General features: G+C 39.5%; 1 protein-coding gene across 1 annotated transcript in view; it reads right to left on the reverse strand.

The window, feature by feature from the left end:
* PTN (pleiotrophin) overlaps positions 1–25,591 on the reverse strand; it is a 78,279-nt gene that overhangs the window by 24,873 nt on the left and 27,815 nt on the right. The window lies entirely within an intron of this gene.

Consider the following 25,591-nt stretch of genomic DNA (forward strand, 5'->3'; position numbering starts at 1 on the left):
AAATGGTTAGTGAGACTGTAAAAAGTGGGACTCGAACTAAAGCATTTTTGAGAAGCTCTGCTTCAGGACCACAAAATACAAGCAGATAATTAGCTATTGCCATAATGGGCAACTATCTCCACTGCAGAGAGAATACGGAGATTTTTAACTATTTTCCAGCTTGTGTAACCAAATCCTTGATCTACAGCACTGATGTTATTGGAGGAGTTTTGCCACAGGAGGTTCTGTAACTGTTGCTTGTCTTCTAGGAACCTGTTAGAGAAACAAGAATCCTGACAGGTCTGGAAGTCCTCTCTTCTTTTCTGACCTCTGACTGTGTAAAAATAAGCAGAACATACACTTCATTTTTCAGTTTACCAATTCGTATGAAGTAGGGAACACTCTACTGTCCCCCTTGCAAGGGTTGAAGTTCTATTAGGCTTAGGTAACATCTGAAAAGAGCTTCTTTCACAAAAACTTATATAGGTGATACGTGATGCATTATCTTAATTGTCATTGGCATGTCGCTACATACCTCTTCCTTCTCCTCCAATTAGTGTCTCTTCATAATATAAATTAAGCTAATTGTTTGAAATGCAAAATAGGCACAGAGATAGGACTTGCACACACTGCTAGAGGCTATCCACAGCATGCTAATAAACCCGAAATCTGGATTTGGGAAGCAAATATTCAAATACAAAAAGGTATTAAATACATTTGCTTGGGATTGAAGCATCTGTCATTAACCAGTCATCAAAAGTCATTCTGAGCTTTCCCTTTCCCGTTTCTATAATTTGCATTGTCTCATTTTGGCGCTGTTTAACATAACACAGGGCCTTCAATACATATGTTAAAAATCAGAAACCTTCCCCTTTCCTAGAGACATCTCTCCAGTAGGCAGCCAGGTACCAAGATAGTGGACTAGAGATTGCTTGGATGAAAGGAAGTTTTCTCCAATATTTTTGTTTTGTTTTTCTTCAAACCAGGACCCATGATGTTCATGTTACACCAACCTCCAGAGGAGGGGTAACAGTGCCACTAAGACAGTCTTTAAAACTCAGCTAGACTGATATTTACAGAGAGTTTAATGGCAGGCTGATCTCATTCTGCTGAGCACAGCAGCTGTGGAGGAGAAATATTTCTCAACACGAACAAAGAACAAAATGTATTTGAAATTTAATTTGGCACTCCTCAGTATTCTCTGCTGGCAACCTCTTGGTCAAATGCAACATAATTATAACTGACATGGAAAACAGGAGAGGAATCTCAAACATGAAGACTTTTAAGTTTCTGGCTTTAATATCATTTGAGAAGTCAGATGAGACAACTTAATAGCTGTGTTGAAATAAAGTTCATTTGAAGACTGCAAGAGGCCTGGCATTCAAATGTCTGAAAGAGCTGTCATTAGGACCAGTTTCATTTACTTCAAAAGAAAGTATCATTTCCCATGAAGAAGAAGAAGAAAGCACCACCATTGTTTCCAGCAAACTAAGAGCCCAGAGTAGAGCACGTGAGTTGCCAGAGAGCTTGGGTTTGTTTTTCCTTTTCTTCTGCTGCATGTTTCTACTCAGAGCCTCTCATGTTTCACAGAAAAGTAATAAAATAAATGAAATAGATACATAAATAAATACATTAAAAAAGCAATTAAAAACTAAATATGCAACCTGCCTTTTAGCTCAGCTTACTTCAAATTGCTTTTCCATAATCAAATGAGCACCTCTATCATGAGGAAAGGCTGAGAGAATTGTGTTTGTGCAGCCTGAAAAAGAAAAGGCTTGGGGTGACCTAATTGCAGCCTTCCAGGACCTAAAGAGAGCTCCTGAGAAAGATGAAGAGAGGAGCTTGTAGTGACAGAACAAAGAGGAATTAATTCAAATTGAGAGTAAGGTTAGATTTGATATTAGGAAAAAAAAATCTTTACTGTGACCATGGTGAGGCACTGGAACTGGTTACCCAAGGAAGTTGTGAAAGCCTTATCCCTGGAAGTGTTCAAGGCTAAGCTGGATGGACTGCTGAGCAAGTGATCTGGTAAAAAGGTGTCCCTACCCATGGCAGGGGGTTGGAATTAAATGATCTTCAAGGTCCCTTCCAATCCAAACCATTCTATGACTCAAACACAGTTGCATACAATTTAAAAATGAAACTCCACACTCAGTTCCTTGTCCCTTTCTTTTGGGGGAGCTTCCCCTCCAGTAACACTGCACATCCCCTAACACCCCATTTTCACTATAATTTGTCTTCTCAGTTCATCTCTTCCAGTCAGCTTCCCAGAATCCTTTGTTGAAGGAGAGAGTTAATTTCATGGAAGCACATATAGCAGGAGATACAAACACTCTCATATCTCAAGTCACTGTCTGCTGGGTGTCAGAAGCTGAAGCAAAGGCAGCACTAGTGGTTTTACTCTGCAGGATGCCACCAAATACAAGAGATGGTCACAGTTTTGGGGCTGCCTCTACATCCCTGCTGCCCATCCCAGGGACCTGGGATGTGGTCACACACACCCCAGAGGCTCCCCAGTCACTGGGAGTCTTGGACGATTGTTACTAGGGAAGCTGCCTCATATTAAGTTGAAAGGGACTCAAATTTAAATCAGACTGACACTCTTTTCAGCAAAACAGATGGGGAAAATAGTTAGCTTTTGGAGTCTGAAACATTCCAGAAGCCCTATAAACAAAACCCCACAGAGCCTTAATATAGCATGTTTTCCTAAGACTCAAGACTCCCCTACAGCCAAAACACTTGCCAAATGTCTAATGCAAACACTAAACCTGCAGAGATATAGATATTTTGTCTCTCTGCAGAGACCCAGGCTGCTTCCTGAAGTGCCTTTCCTCTACCCACAAGTGAAAAGCCACGTTGTACAAATGGAGACTTTGCCTCACACCACACCAACACTTGAATATGATGTAACCAGTACAACAACAGAAAACCATTTAACTGTTTTGCAATTGTAAACAGCAAAGGTGGGTGCTCTCACAAAATTACAAGCAGCCCATATGTAGTACTCACAAAATAGTAGGGTTTTTTTCCCAAAAGGCTAGAAAATGCCATCTACCAGCAAGTATGAGAGTCCAATGTTCAGTTTTTCTTGCAAATATTTTAGTTGGCAGTTAAAAGATAGATTAGGATAAAAACTCACCAGACCAGACTTGTTTCTGCAAACAATATATTCTACTGACAATAACTCTGTCTTTTTTGGTTTACTTTTTCAAAATTCAAAGGCGACAGTTCTTCCTTTTTATTAGATTCTTTGATAATGTTTTCTGTTCAACCATTGATTTAAAGAACTGCCAGAACTGGTAACAGCAATGATATAAAAAAAAATAAATGATATAAAGTCCCACTATAGATAAAATGGACTCCTCCTGGATATTTTGATTTTTGTAATGAGCCTTCTGGCTACACCAAGGGTAACAAGTAAATCATGTGCATGAGAGGAAAGCATCTCAAAATCCCATATGACAGCCCCTAAACAGAGCAAGGTAGCAACACTTAAACAAATGGCAGGGGTATTTACAACCACAGAAAGACAAAGATAAAAGTGAAAGAAAGGAGATTTTTGAAGCGTGGGCTGCTACAGGAAACTTCAGAAGAGAGAAAAGGTAGAGAGAAAGAAAGAGATTTACAACAGTTTAAATGGGAAGTTGGAACAACACGAAGAAAAGAGAGTGAGCAATCACATAAAGAGCACCAAAACAGGAAAGAGAGAACAGAGAAGTGGTTAATGAGAGTTAAACACTAAACCAGAGAGTGTTAAAAAAGCATGAAGTGTAAAATGAAGGGAGATTTGAAGACCAGTTGAGAGACACCATAGCAAGCAGCTTCTTGCAGCAGCAGTAAGGCATAGGAATTACTTCAGGCTTACAGTTGATTTCACAGTCAATCTCTGCTTGGGAGTAAAAAATGAAAGGAAAATTTTAAAATGGCAGGCAATCAGAGAATTAATGGCTTAATCAACCATCCATCCATCCATGGTTTCAATTACATGTTGAGCCTCAGAATCAGGCAGAAATCACTCCATGGCTGCAGTTTAAGGGACTTTTTGAGCAGAGCTTGAGCCTCCCACTCTAAATCCCACACTAGCCCCAGCCTGATTTTACAAACCCACTGAAGTGGGCAACCCAAGGCAGCACAGGCATTTCCATGCTGTTCTTCTTAGACCTCTGGATCTCTGCTAGAGCCAGTCAAGCTTGCCAGAGTGACTCAATCTGCACTTAGACAATTAACTCACACCCAGGTACTCCTGAATCCGAACAAGTCTTTCCTGAACACAAGCATTCAGAACAAAGCAGACAGCTTTGGATGAAGCTCTATTGGTGAGCAAAAGTTTATTTTTCCTAGCCTGACTGAAGCTGGCATATGCAACACTTCCCAGGATCACATACGCCTTTTACAGGTGGCTTTTTTTGCTGTTAGTAACTTTTATGCACAAATCCTTCCCTTCATCTGTTCTTTCCAAAGAAACTGGCAAGGTCTCAGATTATAGATGAAAATATTTCATTATTAATCCATATGAATGCAATCTACTACTCTGAACAATCAGGTCTTCTTACTTTATTATAACAACCTGTCCATATCCTCCAGCTTTTCCAGTATAACGTTCCAAACACCAGCTGTGTTGATGATATTGTTAAGCTGCATCTATAGCAAGACTGAAGGTATTTCCATTGCTAATGATGGGCCATGGGCTTTGGAGTGAGTTTGCCAGGGCTCTGGACCAAGGCTTGATGGGATTTGCCCTTTCTGAGCATTCCTTGGCCTGTCCACAGCTTTGTCACGTTTGATTTAGCTGCAACAGCATTTCTTCCAATTGACCAACCAGCTGTGGCTGATTTGATTTGCTTTTCTCTGTCATTGTATGGAGCCACACAGGTTTTGTGACTCTATTATGATAGTATCTCATAAAGAAATGCAGGGCTGGTATGTTAGCAAAGGCCTTGAGAAGTGGAGATACAGGATACAGTGCAGAGGAATGCAGACATGGAAGATATGAGATGGGGCACCAGCTTATCAACAGAGACACAAACACTTGCTATAAACATCTGTCCCAAGGTCAGATAAAGAAATTCAAACATGGACCTGGGAAAAACTGGGTATCACACAGAATCACAGAATCACAGAATAATGAGGTTGGAAGAGACCTCTAAGAGTGCAACCTATACCCTAACACCTCAACTAGACTATAGCACCAAGTGCCATGTCCAGTCTTTTTTTAAACACATCCAGAGATGGTGATTCTACCACTTGCCTGGGAAGAGCATTCCAGTACTTTATTATTATTTTGGTGAAAATTTTTTTTTCCTAAAAAATATATAAAAGATATAGGGGTAAGAAAGAGAAAGCAGAAATAGTTTCCAATATACCTAAAAGGTGCAATCTCTAGGAAGTTTGGATATAACAAGACTGCAGACCAATGAAGACAGAGAAAGGTATCAAAGCATGCGAGCAAACATTAAAAAAAACCTCAACCCCACGTTGATCCTAGAGCAAGGAAAAAGAAACCAGCAACATGAACATCCTCCTGGACAAGGACCCCAGAGGATAGCAGGTCACCATAACAATCTCTACCACCCACACAATGAAATCACCAGCCTGAGGGCTAAGAAGAGCTGGGGAAGGGTCAGCATAACATCAGGAAAAGCAGTTGAATCTAAGTGTATTTATAACAATTTAACTGGTGGTGGCATTGTTGTTAACATTATTATAACACCTGCATAGATATAATCTTTTTCTGCAATAATTACATCCACACTAATAACAATCCTTGGATTAAACCATTAAGATTTAAATTATGCTAACAATAAATCTTTGGCTTAATATAACTATATAAAAAAGATATGGTTCCTCTTTTGCAGTAAACAATGTTTTGAGCTATGACTCCCAGCTTCACACACTATTATTTTCATCCCATGACCACAAATAAAAATGCATCCCAGGTGCAGACTTAAGAAGTTCCTGCAACCCATTATTTTTCTTCAAAACACTGTTCAATTTGAGTCCTCTTTAAACTCCCTGTCCACTTTAGAACTAACTTTTGCATTAATCCTTCTTTTTCCCTGCTTGAATGAATAATTTCTCATCAAGTCCCACAACAAATACTTTAATAAATTACAGTTTGATTAGTGCCGGATTAGTCACATCTACAAAATCAGTTTTTAAATAAGCTAGTTTGGGATATCAATCTCCTTTCAGTAAACACATGCTGTGTTTAATGAAACTTAATATTTAATTCCAGTTCTTAAATTATTCTCCTATTCAAAATGTGCTCTACTTTGCAGTCCATTGAGGGCAGATGTCTGCAGCTACCTGGATCTGCTTCTTTCCCTCTTCTTAAATGTAAATATTTCATTTGCTAAACTGCAGTTGTACAACAGCGGCAAATAAAATTTGATGCATGGTTTGATGGTCTTAATGAATCTGAAATATCACATGCCATTTTTTATAGTAGTCAGAGATGGAAACACAAGTTTTCTCTGTAAAAGAGAAATTAAGAGCAGCTGGCTCTTGGGAGTTTTACCACAGAAACACTTGAAGAATCTCACTTGAAGAGTCTTTTGCTTCTCCAGGTCTTTATCTCATTCACCACCCACTGCATGCCCCTATGTCCCACCTGATCCCCCATATGGAGAACTGAGGCAAAAGCTAGCATGCTTCTGGAGCCAGACCTTTATGAGCCATAATCTTACTGTTGTAGCACGCTCCCTCTTCCTTCACACTCATACACATTTCCTTTGTTGTCTTTATTTGCACTAGTAGGGAAATATAATTAAAAAGCTAGATTTGTTCTTCGCTGCCCTTGCAAGATTTAAGCCAGCTTAGTTTTTGGTGAGTCTCAGCAATCTTCTGTGTCTGGACTTCCAAGACACTACTTTATAGGATGATCACTGCCATTTTTTTTAATTTCTGCAAGCTCACAATAGCACTCCAGTGGGCTGATCCCCATTTAGATATGGAATTCTGCTCTACAGCTTTTTTTCAATAAAAAGCTGTAGAGCAGAAATAAAACTGAAATTGAATAAGCAGAGCAAGAATAAATTTGAAATTTGTTTTCTTGAAACAAATTTCAATTTTATTTCTAGCTTGATACAAATAAATTTTAATCAGTCCTTTATAAAAAATTTGCATCAGTCCAACATACCTCTGTGTTGAAATTCACAAAAGCCAACTTTTAAAATTTAAAACTTTAATCAGATCTATATTCATGCTCCTATGCAACTTAAAGCAAGTCAGCTTGCTAATACTTGATAAAAATGGTTATTTTTAGGGATAAACTTTAAGATTAGCTATAAGATCATATTGAATCAAATTCTAAAATAGCTCAGAGTTACAGAGTTCTATATTAGGTAGTAAAGAAATCACATCAACGCATTTTAGCACCTATTACTATTAGCACTTTTTACCTTCTAATTTAAATTTTGAAAGATAGATCTTTCTGTTATGAAAGATCTCCTTCTATTTCACCTCTGCATAATCACACAAGGGCTTCTAACTAGTTATCCACACCCAGCTTTGGGAGACACAAAATTAGTAGATGTTTTCCCATACTCCTCCAAGATAAGATTCACGTGACTGCCTTATGTGTCACAGAATCACAGAGTGTGCTGAGTTGGGAAGGCCCATCAGGACCATCAAATTCACCCGGCCCTGCACAGCACACCCAAGAACGACACCGTGTGCCCAAGAACATCCTCCAAACACTTCCTGAGCTCTGTCAGGTTTGGTGCTGACACCTCTTCCCTGGGAGCCTGCTCAGTGTCCAACCACCCTCTGAGGGAAAAACTTCATCCTGATTATCCAACCTAAACCTCTTCCAACCAACTTGAGGCTGTTTTGTCGAGTCCTGTCCCTGATCATGAGAGGGAAGACACATGAGGTATCTTGTCTCAGTACCTGCCCCTCCACTGCCCCTCATGGAAGACCACAGTGAGGTCTCCCCTCAGTTTCTTCTCCAGGCTGAACAAAACAAGTATACCAATAGCTTGCTTTTAATAATTTATTTAGTGTATATCATTAATTTCCAGCTATATTTCCTTTGCTGTGGTTTCTCTATTTTTGGAACCTTTTCTGGACCTTCAAGTTCTGTTAACCAGTCATGACTACCACTACAGAGTGTGTGGGGGCTAACCCAATAATTTTCATTTGCAACTATTACACCTCTTTCCAGCTTCTCCAACTAATTTCCCAGGCCACCCACACCTGATATTTCTCTCTGTTCTCACCCAAATGTATTTCAGTTTCCAACTTCTCCTTAACTGCTTTCTACTGTGGTTTATAATCTAATTTAGTTCTTTGCCTTGTCTACCCTGCCATTGTAGTGTAATTCCTTTATCCAATGCAAAATCTTTATTTACCTTATTTTTCCTTCCCTGAATATGAAAAGCAGACACAGCATCACATACATTTCTCTGTATACTTTTTGTAAGGGTAAAGCTCACCAAACTCTTCTCAGAGCTCAAAATCTTGAGTCTTCATCATTTTATCACACCTGCATGGACCAAAGAAATGCTGTGTTCATTTCAAACTATTACTATAGCCTTAGTGATCCAAGTCCAAGACTGAGCCAAGATTTAAAGAAAGAAAGAATCTTAAATTATAATAATTGACTGTTCAGCCAAATGGTCTCTCTCTGGCTAAAATAAAACACGTCTTAATCTCATTTATAACAATGGTGATCTTTCAGAATGATTTTGTCAAAGAAAACCTACTATGAAAATGATGAAACACTGAGTTTTCTTCTTTTGACGAAGTAATTAATGAAATTATATTTTACACTTGGGTAGGTAGGGGTGAATGGGTTGGTCAGTGTATCAAACACTCCCCCATCTTAATTCAGCCCCTGCACTTCTGCCCAAAGCAAAACCTGTGTGCTCATTTCTCATACTTCTGTGACTTTTCTGAGAGGGCTTGGTTTCCTCTTGGTCCATAGCAATGAAAATTTGGCAGCTCCATCGCTAACTCCAAACACTGGGTGCCAGTACTCTGAACCTGTGCGCTAACAAGACAGTTCAAAGCCATGCAGGAAACTGAAAATAAGCTCCCTGCGCTTCAGCTCTGGAGCAGAGCCAGCACCCAACAACAGCCTCCAGGTCCCCATTTCAAAACACACAACCCAGTGCAGCTGACTGGTCATCCTGCCTGGGAAAATGGTAAGAGAATTAATTAGAGAAATTCAACTAGCAGCCACTTTTCAGCTCTTCTTCTTCTTTCCTTCCTCTACCTTGCTTCCAGCTAGGGGTTGAGAGAGAGACCATCACACATGGAAGCAGCTCCAGCAATGCTCTCCCTCCACCCAGGAGGGGAAAAGCTGGCAAGCAGCAGCTGGCAGGGAAGAGGCAATTGCTTCAAGGTGAGCCAGTGCTGGAAAGAGTTGGGTAAGCAGCAATTTATTCTGCAGTACAGTGGCAAATTTGAACATAAAATTGAGTGTAAATATCTGTTTGTGGCTACAGATCAGCCAGGGAGATGTGAGAAAGCTCTAGAAGGCTGAAATTATATTTGGCAAACTTTCTGTATTTTTTAAACTAGCATTTATGCTCAGCTACAGCACAGAGTACCATAAGAACAAACAAGAATTAAACAGTTACCTAAAAAGGAAAAAAAAAATCATAGCATGACCCTTCTGATAAGCCCAAGTCAAACACTTCATTTCAAAAATTGCAGTGTGAAACTCAGGGACAACATTTTTCAGCATGTAACCAATTCTATGTCCTCTTTTCAACATGGACATTATTAAGGGCCAGAAAAACGAGCAATGAGGCCAGGGAACTATGCCAATGCCATAAAAAGAAGTAGGGAACCTAGAGTTACATGCCTGAAGAAAATTAGTAACATGCAAACAAAAAAAAAAAAAAAAAAAAAAACAAGGACCTATTAACACATCCCATCTAGTTTTGTTCAGGTAAACTAAAGTAATTAGTTCATCTGTGGATAACAGTTCCCCTAGTCTTTGATATTTGCTTAGCTGATTGCATATTTGTCTCTCACATCAGGCTAAGGCAAATACACACACTGTGGATATTTTATATTTCTAGTTCCCCAGACACAAGTGAATAGTTCAAGTTGATAACAGACACCCCTATGTACATGAGTTCTGCCTTTAAATGTTAAGCATCATTTAGACTGGTGCAAGACTCAAGAAAATGGACAGTACAAACAAATACAGATGGAACATTTCTTTCATTTTTCCAAAATGTTCCATGGGAGAGCATCAGTTTCCACAGGATAGTAAATCTTTGAAAGCATTCTTATGAATTAAAACAAATTTATGTGTGTTTTTAGAAGCTCACTACTATACAACTGCATTCCCTTCCATTAAAAAAATTAAACAAATTATAAATGTGTAAATAATTTTACACAAGCTATACAGAGGACCCTACTGCTTCTTTTAGCCGATCAAAGAATAATGAATCACCTATAAAAGGTGTCATTTTCAGGGGTCAAAATTTAGCACTCATGCAGTACAGTTGTGAACAAGACATAATGGTAGCAAATAGTTTCTTCCTCAAAGGAAAAGTGTAATAAGTGGAAACATAGTGCTAAACAAACACAACAGGCAGCATCTAGATTGAAAGGCCAAAGAATTAAAAATCTGGAGTGGAAATGGTCAAAACTTCCAAGGGGATTAAAAATGTTAGGCTTCTCTCTTTTCCAGACCTCCAACATGAGATTTTTAAAAAGTGATTTTATTTTTCAGAAAGCCTAGGGAACACATCTAATATTTCTGAACAGTAATAACAGAGAAAATACCCAATTAACAACAACAAAAAAACCCCCATTCAGTATCAGTTTATGATCATAAACTGATGTTAAACCAGCCATGTCTATAAAGGGATGAAAAAACATGCTGTGCTTTGAAAAAAAACATTACATTCCTTTAATGCAAAAGGGATGGTTGCTATTTTTTCTGCTGATCCACAGCGAGTGTACAGAGATCATTTTCTTAGCCCTGGACTTCAAAAATTGTCTTAGAAATGAGATTTTTGAAATGGACATTGCTGTTGAAATCAGTTTCCTCTCATTCCCTGAGCTCTTATTTTGTTCTCATCCACAACCCACACATTTTCTTTCTCTCTTTTGCTCTCTGTGGGTCTGAGCAACTCTGAATTGATAACTAATACAGTTCTGCAACTTCCTCTTCTATTAACCTTCCACTCCTACTGCTCCAGCTGCGAGGCTGGAGAAACAAAACAAAAACTCAAACTGACTCATATTTCAGTTCATTCTACTATATTTCCAAATCTTAACTGAAAAAGACATTTTAAGCCCTTGTTACTGCAATTTTTTCCCCTCCCCGCCCTTCCCACAACAATCACGGCTGCCGTCTCAGTACTGACAAAATCACAGTGGGTTTCTTAGACTTTCATTTCTCCAGGACTATAGATTAGACACTCCTGGACCTGCTCACCAGGAAGGCCACAGGACCTCCATTCCCTCCAAAGGTTTTTGTTTCAGTTACAGAGAGGCCAAGTTTCTGACTGAACTCTCCTGTGCATCCTCTGCATCAGTTTCTCTCCTCATGCTGTGGTCAGGAATACCACAGCGACTTGTAAATTCTCCCTCTATTCCTTTTCAACTCTGCTCTCCCAAGGTGCAAAAGATGTAATTGCTTGATGATACCAGAAGGAAAACAGGCTCTTAGTAGTTATTCTTTCTGCCTCTTTTCACACCTCAAACTACCAGTGGTTTTGCTCTTCCTAATGATCTTCTGGTTGGCTAAGACTGTTAAAATGCAAAGAATTTCTTCACGGTTTTTCAAGCTCTGATAAGTGACCAGATCTCAACTACTCCACTACCATGACACTACAAGACCAGAAAAGGGCAAATAAATACTATTACAGAGAGCCTTCTGATATAAAGAATATTGCTGACACCTCGTTGACTACCTAATGTGTTTTCATCGACTAGAGATTAATTTGGGTACCTTCTGAAAAATGTTAGAAAAAGGAGGGGCATATTCCCATTAACTTGCTGAACAGAATGTAGAAAAGAGTCTCTCACTCTCCTTGTCTATCCAAAAGAAAGTTTTCTTTACTCATATAAATTCATTTATTGAAACAGAGCAAGCTTATGAAGCCCCATTTTCCCATCCATTGCAGTTGTAACAATGCCCTGTGGGTATCACAGTCAGGAAGGGGAAAAAAAAGGAGCAATCAAGGAGCAATTTTTGTAACTTGGTCTAGAGCCAAAGATTATTACTGATACTGTGAGGACACAAACCATGTGCAGATATGCTTTGATGTCACCACAGTCCCAGTGGTCACACCAGCATTGTGAATAAATCATGGTTTGAGAGCTGTTTAAGCTGTGACATGATTTGCATAATGAACAGCTGTACTGTACAAGCCAAACAGATGCCTCCACTGTATTTTTATTTTCATTTTCTCGCTCTGCCCCAATGAAGACATTTTCAGCTCAATGGCAGTAGGCAAATCACAGCATCTGTCACTATCCTCACTTCTGCATCCATGGAACAGGGATAATAGCACTTGCCTCCCTTAAAAGAACACTGAGAAACCCATAATAAAAATGATTATGTGAAGAGGGGATAATTTTATTAGCCAGCATCAGCTGCAGCTTGCTCTATTTTCCTGCATCTCATGCCTCCATGGTTCCAGGTTCTGAGCAGGGTAGCCAGACTCCCTCAAGCAGAGGAGAGCAGCAGGAACACTGTGAAACTCCCAGTGGCTCAGCATGCTGCTAAAGGAAAGCTGCCAGACTCAGCAGAACCCCCTTATCTTTGTAACTACCTTTCCTCAAAAGTAAACAAATTTTGGCAAATATTTGAGTTTTGATTTGCCTGAGATGACTGTCAGGTTGGAGAATTTTTGTTTTTTTTTTTTTTTAATCTTCAAATCCGGCTCTGGGAAATAAGGCCATGCCCATAAAGAAAATAACCCATTTTATTTCATTTATTCAATATGACTCTGCCTTCTTTGCTGTTTGTCCCTTCAGATGACATTCCCAAATATGCAGTACAGTCAGAAAACTATCTAACCTGAAAGCACAGAGCCTCTCCCCAATGCTCTCTATTAATCTTCCCAAGGGACTCTATTTATACCTTTTTTTTCAGAGAAATTGTCTCTTTGCTTCAAGTGACAAACATCAGGGCATTGGGACAGCTATGCAAAGATGAATTAGGAAAAAATTAAATAAACTGAAACAGAGGCTATGTGAAATGAAATCTGTGTTTCAGCCTTGTTGTGACACTGGGCTAGAATGTATATTTAAATCCCTCTCTTCCAAAAACAGTGAGCAGAGGGCAGCAGCTGTGTGGCATGTTATCTCATCTCTGCCAGTCAGCAAACAGCATCTCCAAAGCACAAAGGCCCTCCAGTGTGACACCACTCAGCAAATAAAGCCAAAAGCCCAGACCCCATGTTCTGCAATTAATTCACAGAAACATTGAATATTTTAGGTTGGAAATACATTTAAGATCATCAAGTTCAACCACCAACCTAGACTGCCAAGACCACCACTAATCCATGACTCTCAGTGTCACATCTTCACATTACAGGGATGATGACTCAACCACTTCCCTGGGCAGCCTCTTCCAGTGCTTGACAGCCCCTTCAGTGAAGAAATATTTTGTAATATTCCATCTAAAGCTCCCCTGGTGCAACTTGAGGCCATTTCTGTTCATCCTATCACCTGTTACTTGGGAAAAGAGACTGACCCTGACCTTGTCACAACCTCCTGTCAGGTACCTCACAGCCCTTCCCATTTAGCTAGAATGTCAGGGACTGCCTGACTTAGTGCAATTTTAGCAACTAAGTTGGACCCTCCCTCAAATACATGAAAGATCATTCATCATATAATTTAATAGCAGCAAAAATGAGTTGGGATGCAGTGCCATTTCCTTTTCGGTTATTGGAGACAGGCCAATGCTCACTGTGACCTTATCAGGGCTAGAAAGAACCAATCTTTTCACAGCTGCAGTGAAGCAGCTTCAGGATGTTCACTGATGGTGTCAGCACCACAAGGTAGTGCCTCCATCCATAGGAGACTTCTTGTGTCCTAGAAACAAGCAAGCCAGTGGAAGGAAGGAAAGTACAATCAACACCACTTGGCAGATTTATGTCTATAAATCGACTTGCTTGTAATTATCCAAAGGATGAGTGTGACAGAGAGAACTTTTTCCAAAGAAAATAGTCTTTCACCTTAATGAGGGAAACATCCTAGACAGAAAATCCCACTTTCAAATATGCCCAGGAAGACAGAGTTGTCCCTGTCCAGTCTCTTACCTTATTGGAATAAGCTTCATTTTTCTATCCAAGGTAAAAAATGTCAAATGATACTGTAGCTATATAATTTCAGATGATGGAGGATGAAGTTGTACAGCATGCAACTTACCTGAGGTGAGACTTCAGTGCAGCCTTTTTGGCTTTTGGACAGTTGAGCTATTTTGTTACCTTCTATAAAAACCTTTTTATTTTGGAAGTCAATACAGAGCTGCATACTTCCAGCAAAATTTTGGTAGCTACAGAGTAAGGCTGCAGTCTGTATTACTATTGAAAGGACACTGTGCCTCAGCTACATTCCAGCAATGCAACAGGTCAAAATACATTCAATTCTTTAAAAGTCTATTTTCATCTACCCAAGCAGGGTGAAAACACATCTTCATGGCTGATTTGTCTTCTCTGTTAAAATCCTTATCTGATAGAAAGTTGTGGAAAAATTAAGAAATTTCATTCAAATGAGAAATTCTTGTTATCTGACATTCCTGCTCTTAACTGAAGGACACCAATTCACTCTGTCCTTTCAATTACCCTTCCAAGTCTCATCTTCTCTAATCACAGAAGTGCTCCCTTCCTCTTTGTTCCTTTATCCTTGTACACACATTTTTAAAGAGAATTTCCTTATCAGTTCTTCTGCACCTCATGGCTGCTTTAGGATGCAAAGTTCTCTCAAGACTACTCAAATAACCCTTTTAAAACAAATAAAATAAAATAAAATAAAATAAAATAAAATAAAATAAAATAAAATAAAATAAAATAAAATAAAAAAAAAAAAAGTCCTCGCTCTAAACTGGAAGGTAGCATTTACCAAACCACTGGAAGGTGAGAGCTCCTAAGTTCTTCCAAAACCAGACACATTCTATTCCATCTATGTCTCCGATACTAAGAATAATTTCTAGCATTGGGAGAACATAAAACAACACCACAAAGGGAAAAAAATTGCAGGAGTTATTTATGCTGTTATGTATTTAACAAATTCTTTGATAGGAAGATCATACAACAATAATCAGAAAACTGAAATTTCTTGCTAATGCGAAATTTGCAACACAAAGGTGAAACTCCTCTTAACATGTGGGCAGGCAAATACACATTTCACACTGCTCCCATTGTCTTCATTTTGCATCTGCCACAGATCTCAGTATTCAATGTGCAAGTAGGAGACAGAAAATCTCAGGGAGACAACTGGAGACTTTGGCAGATAACAGGGGGAGAACCAGACCCATTGTTACCCTGAGAGTCCAAACAGGAGAATAGATACTCAAAAAAGAAAGAAAAAAAGTATTAAACAGCGACATTTAAGACCACTATCTTTGGTGGAGAGAGTTGATAGCAAGCTGAGAATAACCAAATGACCCCAGAACTACTTTTCATTTTACTTAAGATTCACTTAAATAAAAATGCAACAGGTCACATGTGAAAAGCTTTCTACAGAGTTGTCTTTCCAAACCATAATGGCTAAAGAGATATTTTAGTTCATTTTTTCCTTTTTTTTTTTTTTGAATGATGTCCAGATTCTGCACAGACCTGTACAAGTCATACTAATGATATAGTGTGTCACCACAGTATTACAGAATCAGCCAGGAGATGCCAGAAAGATAAGGTTGCATTTAGGAAGGAAGAAGTTGGCATTTTTAATCTCCAAAGTGAGGCTACAGCCTGAAGGATGTTGATAATACTGCTGAAAGGCAGGTTTCATTCAAATTGAGTTCTTATTAACATATAAATAATGTAATTTTTTAAAGTTGCATCTATGCTACATATCCAAATGCAGTAATAACTAAAAGTAAAAAAGAGAAAAATACAGGCTGAGAAAAGCTCAGATTTCTTGATGATCTATTGATTGACTTTTTTTTCCCAGACAATATAATTTTCCACATCTTTCCAAACCAGACTGGTTTTCAGCAACCAGCTCTTGATGAAGCTCTTTGAGAACCACCCCTTTGGCACTTTGAACAATCACTTGGTTACACAAACTTCGTGCTAATTTGCTAGCAGAAAGTAAGACAAAAATCATTCATGGCTATGCTTAATTTAAAAACAAAATTTTAAAGCTTGGAATATCTGTCTTCTGTAATTAATAGCTGTAGTTTTGATTACTGTTTCCTGCCCCTCAAAACAGCCCCAGCTACAGCTCAACGATTTTTCAGGCAGGTATCTCAATCACCCATATAGAGAACTTGTTTTACTACAGATATTTCTGATGGCCTCCAAGGCATTTTCCTGGAAGGTGAGGTTATTATGCCCTAGAGAATACTGAAGTATTTTACACCACATGTTTAGCTTGCACAGGAGATATGGGAAACTACCATTATAAAGTGCCTCATAGGACAATATTTATGGCATTCATATATGCCAGTTTTGGGCTGAAAAGAAAAATATTTCCCAGCCCAATAGAGAAGTAATGTGAATCAGGACTCCCTCACTAAATATCATATTCAAAAGACTCCTAGAAAAGGGCAAGGCAGTATGATATAGAGCAGCCTCTCTTCCTTCTTGTATGAACAGCAGATATTCCATAAACTTTTAAATTTAACCTGCAGTCATGTGTAGCTACACTGTGTAACTGCATTTCTCAGTGAATAAAATATTTGCCGAGTGTTGATCAACAGAGTTTTCTTCAGAATGCATCTCCCAGCAGAGCTGCAAAACAGTCCTCTTTGTCATGAGTGAAAGAAACTGCTTGTAAGCACTTCAACAATCACAGAGGCAGGATTTTTAGGAAAAAAGTTCCGAAATTTTTCTGCTCTCTGCATGATGCATGCGGGGATACTTAAGAGATTCAAGTGGTAAAACTCCGTAGCCAAATCCATGTTTTTCAGACCACGTTCCTAAAGCTGAAACCCAGGTGGTCTCTTTAGAGCCTGCTGCTGAGTGGAGCTCTAGGGATCACAGTGTTTACACCATTTGGGATGTACAATTTTTTCCCTTCCTCATGCAAACTGCCACTTCTCCTCCCAGTCTTCTGCACTGCTAATACGTGCAGAAATTCAGTACTGTATTTCCCCATATGAAGAACTTGGCAAGGAAAGACCCTGTGCTCTTGGCAGAAGTTTATCCTGGGATTATGCCAATAAACAATCATTTTCTGGTTGCCACAAGCATCCCATTATTTCGGTTCAGCCATTCAGTCCACTCCAGTTCAGCTCTGTTAGTGCTTCCTTAATAAACCCTTATTATCAGGGGCTTAGGCCTCAGTCATTTGAATTCATGCTCAGCCGGGACTCGGTATTCAGAGACCCAGTCCCAATGTCCTTAAAAAAATATATAATTAAAACCCTTACTTGGCCACAGAGCAGAGACAATGAAATTTCGTTGGCTGCAAGCTATATTTGCACTCTTAAAGACTTGAGAAAAGCTGGATATTGAGACTTGTTTTATAAACAACACTTGGAGGTTTTAGTTCTCACTGAACAGAAATGCCATGGCAGTCTTTTCACCTTCAGCTCCTTTGTATGTATAGCTTTTGCATCTATGTTGTTTACTACACAAATAAATATTTTTTTCTCATCAATTTTAACACCTGTTCCTGGGGCTAGATTTGGTAGGAACAAACAGGACCCAAAAGCCAAAAGCACTTTGAAGCTCTCACTGGGGTAGGTACAGACTGGGGACAGCACCTGAGACAGCTCCTCCTCCTCCTGGGACACAACTTGGCTGCTCCAGGGGTTTGGTGCCTACTGAGGAGGTAGCTCGAGACACTCATCTGTACAGCATGGGATTTACAGCTCTGATCCAGGAACCCCAGTTCTCCTGGAAAGCAGGAGGCAGTCTGTCTCACTCAGGGCGCCACACACACACACACTGAATTTGTGAGGGGACTTGCTCCAGACTTTGAATTTTAGGTCATCTTCATTTCTGCACAGGTCAATTAAGAAAAACAGTTTGTCTGGAGACTGCAAGGTTTGTCGCTGAAAAACTCACAACTACCTCCCTCATGTAATCCACTGTCCTAAACCCCTTAAAATTTAATTTCTTCGTGAATTTCTATTCTTTACAATAATGGTGTATAAACCATCAATCACAGTGTTTTCCTGGTCCCAGGCTGGATGTCTCTGCGTGGTGCCTGCCCAGGACAGGAACAGCAGCATGAATCCCTCAGACAAAGCAAGGGGAGAATCTGTCTGCTCCTCTCCAGCAAGTTCTCTTTGTGCAAGCTGGATCCTCCAAGACACAATATTTAAATGCAAAAAGGTGTATCACCCATGGTTCAAATTAGTAAGGCATTACTGTGTTCCTTCCCTTCCAGTATATCCTCCCTCAATATCACACCATCCTTACCACCCTAGAGGTAAGCACCAGTGAAACAAATCCTCATCCCCTCCACCCTCTCCTCTCCTTTGCTCTCTGCAATTATAATCAAATATGCAAACCACAGAAAATGGATTCTCTGCCCTGCATCCTAATAAGGGTGCCTAGGTCTCCAGAACAAACTGGCTTGCAAGATGTGGAATTCACTGATGACTTTTGGAGTAGGAAACAGGGAAAAAATACAAAGTGTGATAAAAACACATACATATTTTGGACATCTAAAGTGAAATTCTTCTTCATTTGGTGCTTCAAGCCTCTCTGCAGGTTACTCCAGAGAATTGTCTGACCTGGGAGGATAGGAAAAGTACACAGGGTTTCTCAAAGAGACACTTTACTCAAGACAGACTCCCTTGTGAACACTTTTTGTTTCTGTTCCCATAAACTTAACTGCAAGTCTTTACTGCTACTGCTGACTGAGGAATTTGGAGACTGGCATGGCAAAAGCAGCTTTCCAGGGACTGTGCTACTACTGTGAGCCTCCAGAGTGGCAATAAAGACAAGTTAGTGTGTGACTGAAAGACCAATTTCATGGGCTCCTCTCTGGGCCCAGGGACCCTTGTCAGAGCAAAGAGCTCCCAAAGGCTCTGGATTCTTCAGCTAGAGCAGAATTACATACACAAGGATCCTGAAACAACAGCAGTGCCATCCACCTCAAATGAAATCAGTGTCATATAAACCTCTGAAATTGAAGCTGTCTAGAAATGCACTAGCCCTTGCAAGCTTTCCACTGCTCTTTATACTCTTCATGAGGGATTAGAGAGCTGAATATATTTGTAACTCTAAATGGCACTTCCATTGATCCTTTGTTTCTAATTTCTTCCCAGAGGTTTAATAAGCAGAAAAGTGTTGTGGTATGCATGGTTTTTACAATTTCTGTAAAAAATGAATTCCATTTCAATGAGTCTCCCAAGAACATAGTCTATTTTAATTACTGAGTTTTGTCATTTTTCAGTTTTGTGAATTTGCAAGAAATACCGATGGAGGCAAAAGGCCTTAATAAAACTGCAGTAGCTGAAGTTGATGGGCAGGTACTGAGGAGGGAAAGAAGAAAAGGTGAGGGATGTTAACTCTTGATAGCTTTAGTGAAAAGTTATGACAAGTCTCTACCAGTTTATTTCTGCACAGCTCAAACCTGCAGTGTAATCAGTCCATCCTTATACTGCCAACACACCTACCTCCAATGGGAGTGATTTTTCCAGAAACGCCTCAGGACTTTATTGCAAAATCCCAACCAAAGGTTGTTATAATCTGCCACTAATTAAATGCATGATTTCTCATTAGGGAAGATAACTCAAGGGTCCTCGAGGTAGATTCATTTGCAGTAGCTGTATAGGTGCAATACAGCATTGCCCTCTGCTGGATTTTAAGCTGTCTACTCATGCAAAAGGTGCCTCTGGCTGAGCTAGAGAGGATGATTTTTAAACCAACACTGTACTAATTACCTTGGGGGAATATCCTGCCACCAAATAAGGAATGAAATAGTGAATGAATGCTTCCTCCTAAGCATTTTTTCCCCCACTGGGCTAGCAGTGCTTCAGACAAGGGGCAGTGTTGACTTACTCAGCCCTTCCCCAGTGCAGCAATAGTGCATCCCCCAGAGCCCAAGTACTGCACACAGATACACAACATCTAAACAAGCCAAAACTGAATTTTAGGCAAACTCTGGCTGAATTCTGGTACCTACAAGAGCGGTCAGTCATACATGACTGCCACATCCAATGGGGTGTTACCCAACACACAGAATTCCTGCTATATGCAACTTCTACCAACTTCTTTCTGAGCATCTCCTGATGAAAACTCAAGAGCTGTTTCCAATCTCTTCACAGCTATGAATACAGAGTCTGTGGACTGATGGAGGATGAGTGTGACAAGAATGAGGAAGGATCTCCTGCTTTTGACTAGGAGAATTTTCTTCCTAGTAGCTGGTACAATGCTGCTTTTTGGGTTTAGTATGCAAATAATGTTGATAAAACACTGATGCTTACTTGTTGCTAAGTAGTGTTTACACTAAGTCAAGGACTTCTCAGGTTCTCATTCCCTGCCAGCCAGCAGGCTGGAGGTGTACAAGAAGTTGTGAGGGGACACAAACAGGACAGCTGACCCCAGCTGACTAAAAGCTATCCCATACCACAGACTATCATGCTCAGTATATAAAATTGGGATAGGAGGAGCCTACCCCTGCTCAGGGATTGTCCAGGCATCATTCAGTGGGTGGTGAACTACGGCTTTGTGCATGACTTGGGGTTTTATTTCTTTTTTTATTTCTCTCTTTTGTGCTCTCTCCCTTTTCATTACAAATATTATCATTGTTATAAGTATTATATTCTGTTTCAGTTCTTAAACTGTTTTTATCTCAACCCATGGGTCTTACCCTCTTCCCAATTATCCTCCCCTTCCAACAAGAGAAAAAGGCGAGCTACTGGCTGCATGGAACTTAATTGCCAGCTGGGGTTAAACCATGACAAAGAACAAACTGGATGCAACACAATGATATAAAGCAAATTTTTTTGTCAATTCCTGCTTTTCATCATCTATCATTTTCTGACTATTCCCTGTCTAATTAAATTTTTGGTATAACCAACCAAATGCACACACATATACAAGTATATAGGCACACCTACATATGTAAATACTTATTTGAACACAGCTGCCTGCAATGGGTTAATTAGACTCATATGACCTAGATAAAGACAACAAATCCCATCTCTGTGTTTCCTCAGCTATTATTCTTGCTGATCATCTAAAAGACACAGCAGGGCCTTTTGCATCCTGTAGCTTGATGCTGTACAGAATGGGACCCCATCCAGAGAATCAGGACATCTGCTAATTCAGACTAATATACAGGAAGCTGAGAGTTAGCAAAATAGTGTTTCAGATAAAAAGGAAGTGCAAAAAGAAAGCTCTTTTCCATTTATACTAATTTCCAGAGTCTACCCTTGCACTTCTTAAGTGGTCCTTTATTTGGTTTCTTCTAACTTTGTTTTTCCCACCATTCTTTCCCCTTTTCACTCTGCCTTATTCTCTCATTTCAGTCTCAATTTACCGTCTGACTTATTTTCCCTCTTTCACCAAAAACACAGGCAGCATATTCTCTTTGGAATACCTAGTCTGCAAAAGCAGCTGCTTATACCCCCAGTTTTCTTAGGATTCCAACTCTGTTATGTCACTAGTGGCTGTGGGAGAAACCCACTCTTTTCATGGGTAGTGATAAGAAAAACAATAAAAACTTCAGTTTCTAAAGATACTTTCTTGCTTCGTTGCTTAATGAGAATATCTGCACTCTAAACAGCCCTTTCAGCCTGTTTCTCCCTGCAAGGTATTCACAGTTCTCTGTGGGAGGCTTCTTCCCAAAAATAAATGTCATGATTTGTTTTCTTTTATCTTATAGCTAATTAAATGTTGCCACCATAACATTTCACCTTTTCATTGTGCTGCATTTCCAAAGTATCAAACTGTACTTTGGCCTTTTCCTGCTTCTTTTTTTCTCCCTGTATTGCCATGCCAAGAGCAATGGCTGGGGTTTAATTTAAAAATGTTCAACCTCAGCCACATGAAATGAAAAAAAACAAAAAAACAAAGCCTACATTGTTTGATCTCTAGAAATAAGTTAGCAACACAGGTCAAGGTTTGATAATCTAGTGATTTCAGCTTACAAACTGTGCAAAGGAGAATATTTAACACTGATTAAAGGTCTGCATTGGTACACATCAAAGCATTAAGTGAAGTTGCTAAGAATGTACTGAAAGGGTGACAGATGGAAGATAAGAATTATATACATAGTAAAAAAGAAAGGTGATAAGGTTCACATTATCTAGAAATCAATTCTTAACTGCAAAGTCTACCTAGATGCCAAAACAGACTTTTATGGACCAGGAAGACATTAAAGAACACAATTCACAGCATCAGCCCAATTTTTCACTGCTTTATGTGGTTTTTTTTTAATTATCTATCCTCATTCAAATGAGTAGCAAAATGATCCATTAATGTTTTATACTCACCTTGAACCAATGACTGGGCAACATGCCAAACCATAAAATCATTCTTGTAATGATGGGAGACACCTAAACATGCAACAATTCCAAAACAGTACCAGTTATTATCAATTGTTTTGGAACTGTCAATGGTCACTATGGCCAGTGATGCAGATGATTGCTCCAGTTTAAGACTGAGGCAATAAATCACAATGCAAATATTTCAGCAAAGTGATCCAAGGTGCAAGGCAATGTATATAAAATTCTCAATGTGTCACACTCAGGTTCATCCCCTACTTTACATTCCAAAGCACAACCATTCAAATGAAAAAACTGAAAAACAAACCCAAACACATTGCTGTTTAAAACATAAGTTACAAAGACAAACTTTACTTAAGACTGTTCTTGATCTTTGGGATCATGACTGATTGTATTTTTGATTAAATTGACCTTTTTTTTCCACAACAGTAGCCATTCATGCTTTATATTGGAAAATGCCTGGTGGTGATGATATATCAGAATGTGAAAAATCTTCATGTGACCACTGCCCTGTCCTGAACAGCCATGGGAAAAAAAAAAAAAAAGATTTTTCAAGGCTTTAGATGGCCACAAATATAATAGTGAAAGTACACCCCTGATAGTTTTCATAGCAATGTCAGAAAATCAATGCAGGGAAACTATCAAATGGCTGATCTTTCTTTCTCTCCCAGGGTGTGGGTGTCCCAAAAGGTTCTGGCACATTCCAAAGCAATATGCAGAGTCCCTGCAGGACAGGACTGGAGTGGGAGGACTCTGGCAACATGCAGCCTCCTTTTGAGTTAAATGTTGCCAATAGGAAAAGGGGGAAAAATAGTTTGTTCTCTTTATTATACCAAATAATTGCATTTGGAAATTATTGCCAACAAGAAGGCAGAAAACGTCCAGTGTAGTTTTCAAAATATCTTGCCTGAAAGAAACAGTATATTTAAGCTTTCCTGAGACTGACTTTTAGTCCCTATCAGAGAAAATACCTATGGGGATTGAGTTCAAATTACAACTGCAATAAGGCATGACTAAGGTAGCACAGTCCAAGCAGAAACAGAAAGACTTACATTCAACTCGGACCTCATGGCACCATAAATCCTGATGAAATTTGGAAAATGAAAGAGCAATGCTGACAGAAGGGCAAGGAACAACCTTCCACTGTCAAAACTTTCAGAAAATTATGCTATTTGTTATTGTTCATCGCATGCCAAGAGAAAGCAGAGCCAAAAACTGTTTCATTTACAGACAAAGCCTAAAGTACAGGAAAATTTCACGCATTCATTGTCCCTTCCCACCTCAGTTTCTACAAAAATAAAAATAGTAATAATCTTAAAAAAAATCAAGCAAAACAAAACAAAGCCCAAAACAATAAATGGACCCAGTATTGGATCTTTTCTCGCATTTAAAACTGCAAGATCATGCGTTCATGTCTGTAAGGCTGCATGCTTTAGAAAGTAAAAACCCACATTAAGTGAACTTGCTGCTTTTAATGAATGTGTGGGTCTCACAAATGCCATTATTTTTTTCTGGCAACTTGCTCTGCTGATAGGGTTAATCAAGCAAGTGCTTGCATGTTCAGTCCTAAGGGACTGGTGTGTGAGACACCTAGATTCACAAAATGTGCATCTTTTATACCTCTGCTCTGTGCCCAGCAAGTGCTGATAACTTCTCAGATAGCAGTGAAGTTTAAATACAGCTGAACATCACTGCAGCTCAGCTCCATCCTGAGTAGCTGGAATATTGGAAATCTCTGGCTTCACAGGGCTCATTAGAAGCTAACTTACCTCATTAACTTTTTTGCATTACTGTAGCCACACAATCTTCAGCAGCCAAGCTACCACTCAGTCAGCAGGCCTTTAAGGATCTCAGCCATGCACCCTTCATTCTCCCTGTACATCACCAATCTTAATGATTCTCAATCCCACTCCTGAGCAATTAGCTCACTACGGCTGAGGGCACCTTCAGTGATGTGTGCCAGCACAGGAGGCAAGGGTTCAAACACCAAAATCCAGCCTTGCCATCTCAGGTTTTCCCTTCTGGCTAGTTTGTGACACTGAGACCTGCTGCCTCTTCTCTACTTTTACATTTTGCTACAAAAGAGAACCTGTATCTGTTTGCATAATGGATGCATGCATATGAGATTGCTTCTGAGAACATTCCAGTCTTTCCTTGTTCTAGCAATAGGAGAAACAAAACGACACAGAACACAGAAAAAAGACAAGTTGAGGAAAGAGGATGAAGCATTACCCTGTTTTAAATTCATTAATATTTATATCTTCATCTATGATAGAAAGGAGGAAGAACAGCTTATACTGCCAAGGATCATAACACCAGCTTTCTCATGTATGGATTCAGGGAGGCAAGAGGGAGCGTTCCTGCAGGTAATTAGCCTTGACTGCTAATCACATCAACCAAAAGTGATGAGAAAATTAGTCTGATGCTCTTCCTAGATTCCCAGAGCAGCACTGCTGGTTACTGTGATGCTCTGATGCACAGGAACCTGCAATACATCCTCACTACCACACAGACAGGACTGGCTGTAACTGCAGCCTGCCCTTGGAAAGGATGGAATAAAGCCAGTGCCTCTTCTCCCCCTGCCCTGCTCTACCCCTAGGACCATGTTTCCTTATGGGTCAGGGCAGATAGACAGCTCCTGATTCACCCCATTGATCTGCCCTCCCACTACAACAGCACAAACCAAAGAACAGCAGTAATCATTTGCTTCATCTTTTCAGAGTCAACATTTGCCCATTTTGCAGTTTTCCAAAAAAGAGAAAAGTCATGATTCAGTCACAACAAATCCAGTGAGAAATGGCAAGGACTTGGATTTACATTTGTCTGTATCCCTTGTCTACTAATTCTTCTAAATATATATTTAAAAAGCAAATATACTACATCACTGCATTTTCATATGACCCGAGGTCTTACTCATTCCTGAAGGTAGAGAGTCAAGTCCTAGCACACAGATATTGCATATTCACCTTATGAGAAACAGTTCCCAAAAGCTGACAGGGATGGCACAAAAGCTGTATGTTAGATACACTGAGCACAGGAATCAGTCCCAACTCTGTCACT

This window comes from Camarhynchus parvulus, chromosome 1A (genome assembly GCF_901933205.1).
Source record: "Camarhynchus parvulus chromosome 1A, STF_HiC, whole genome shotgun sequence".
Taxonomy (NCBI): Eukaryota; Metazoa; Chordata; class Aves; order Passeriformes; family Thraupidae; genus Camarhynchus; species Camarhynchus parvulus.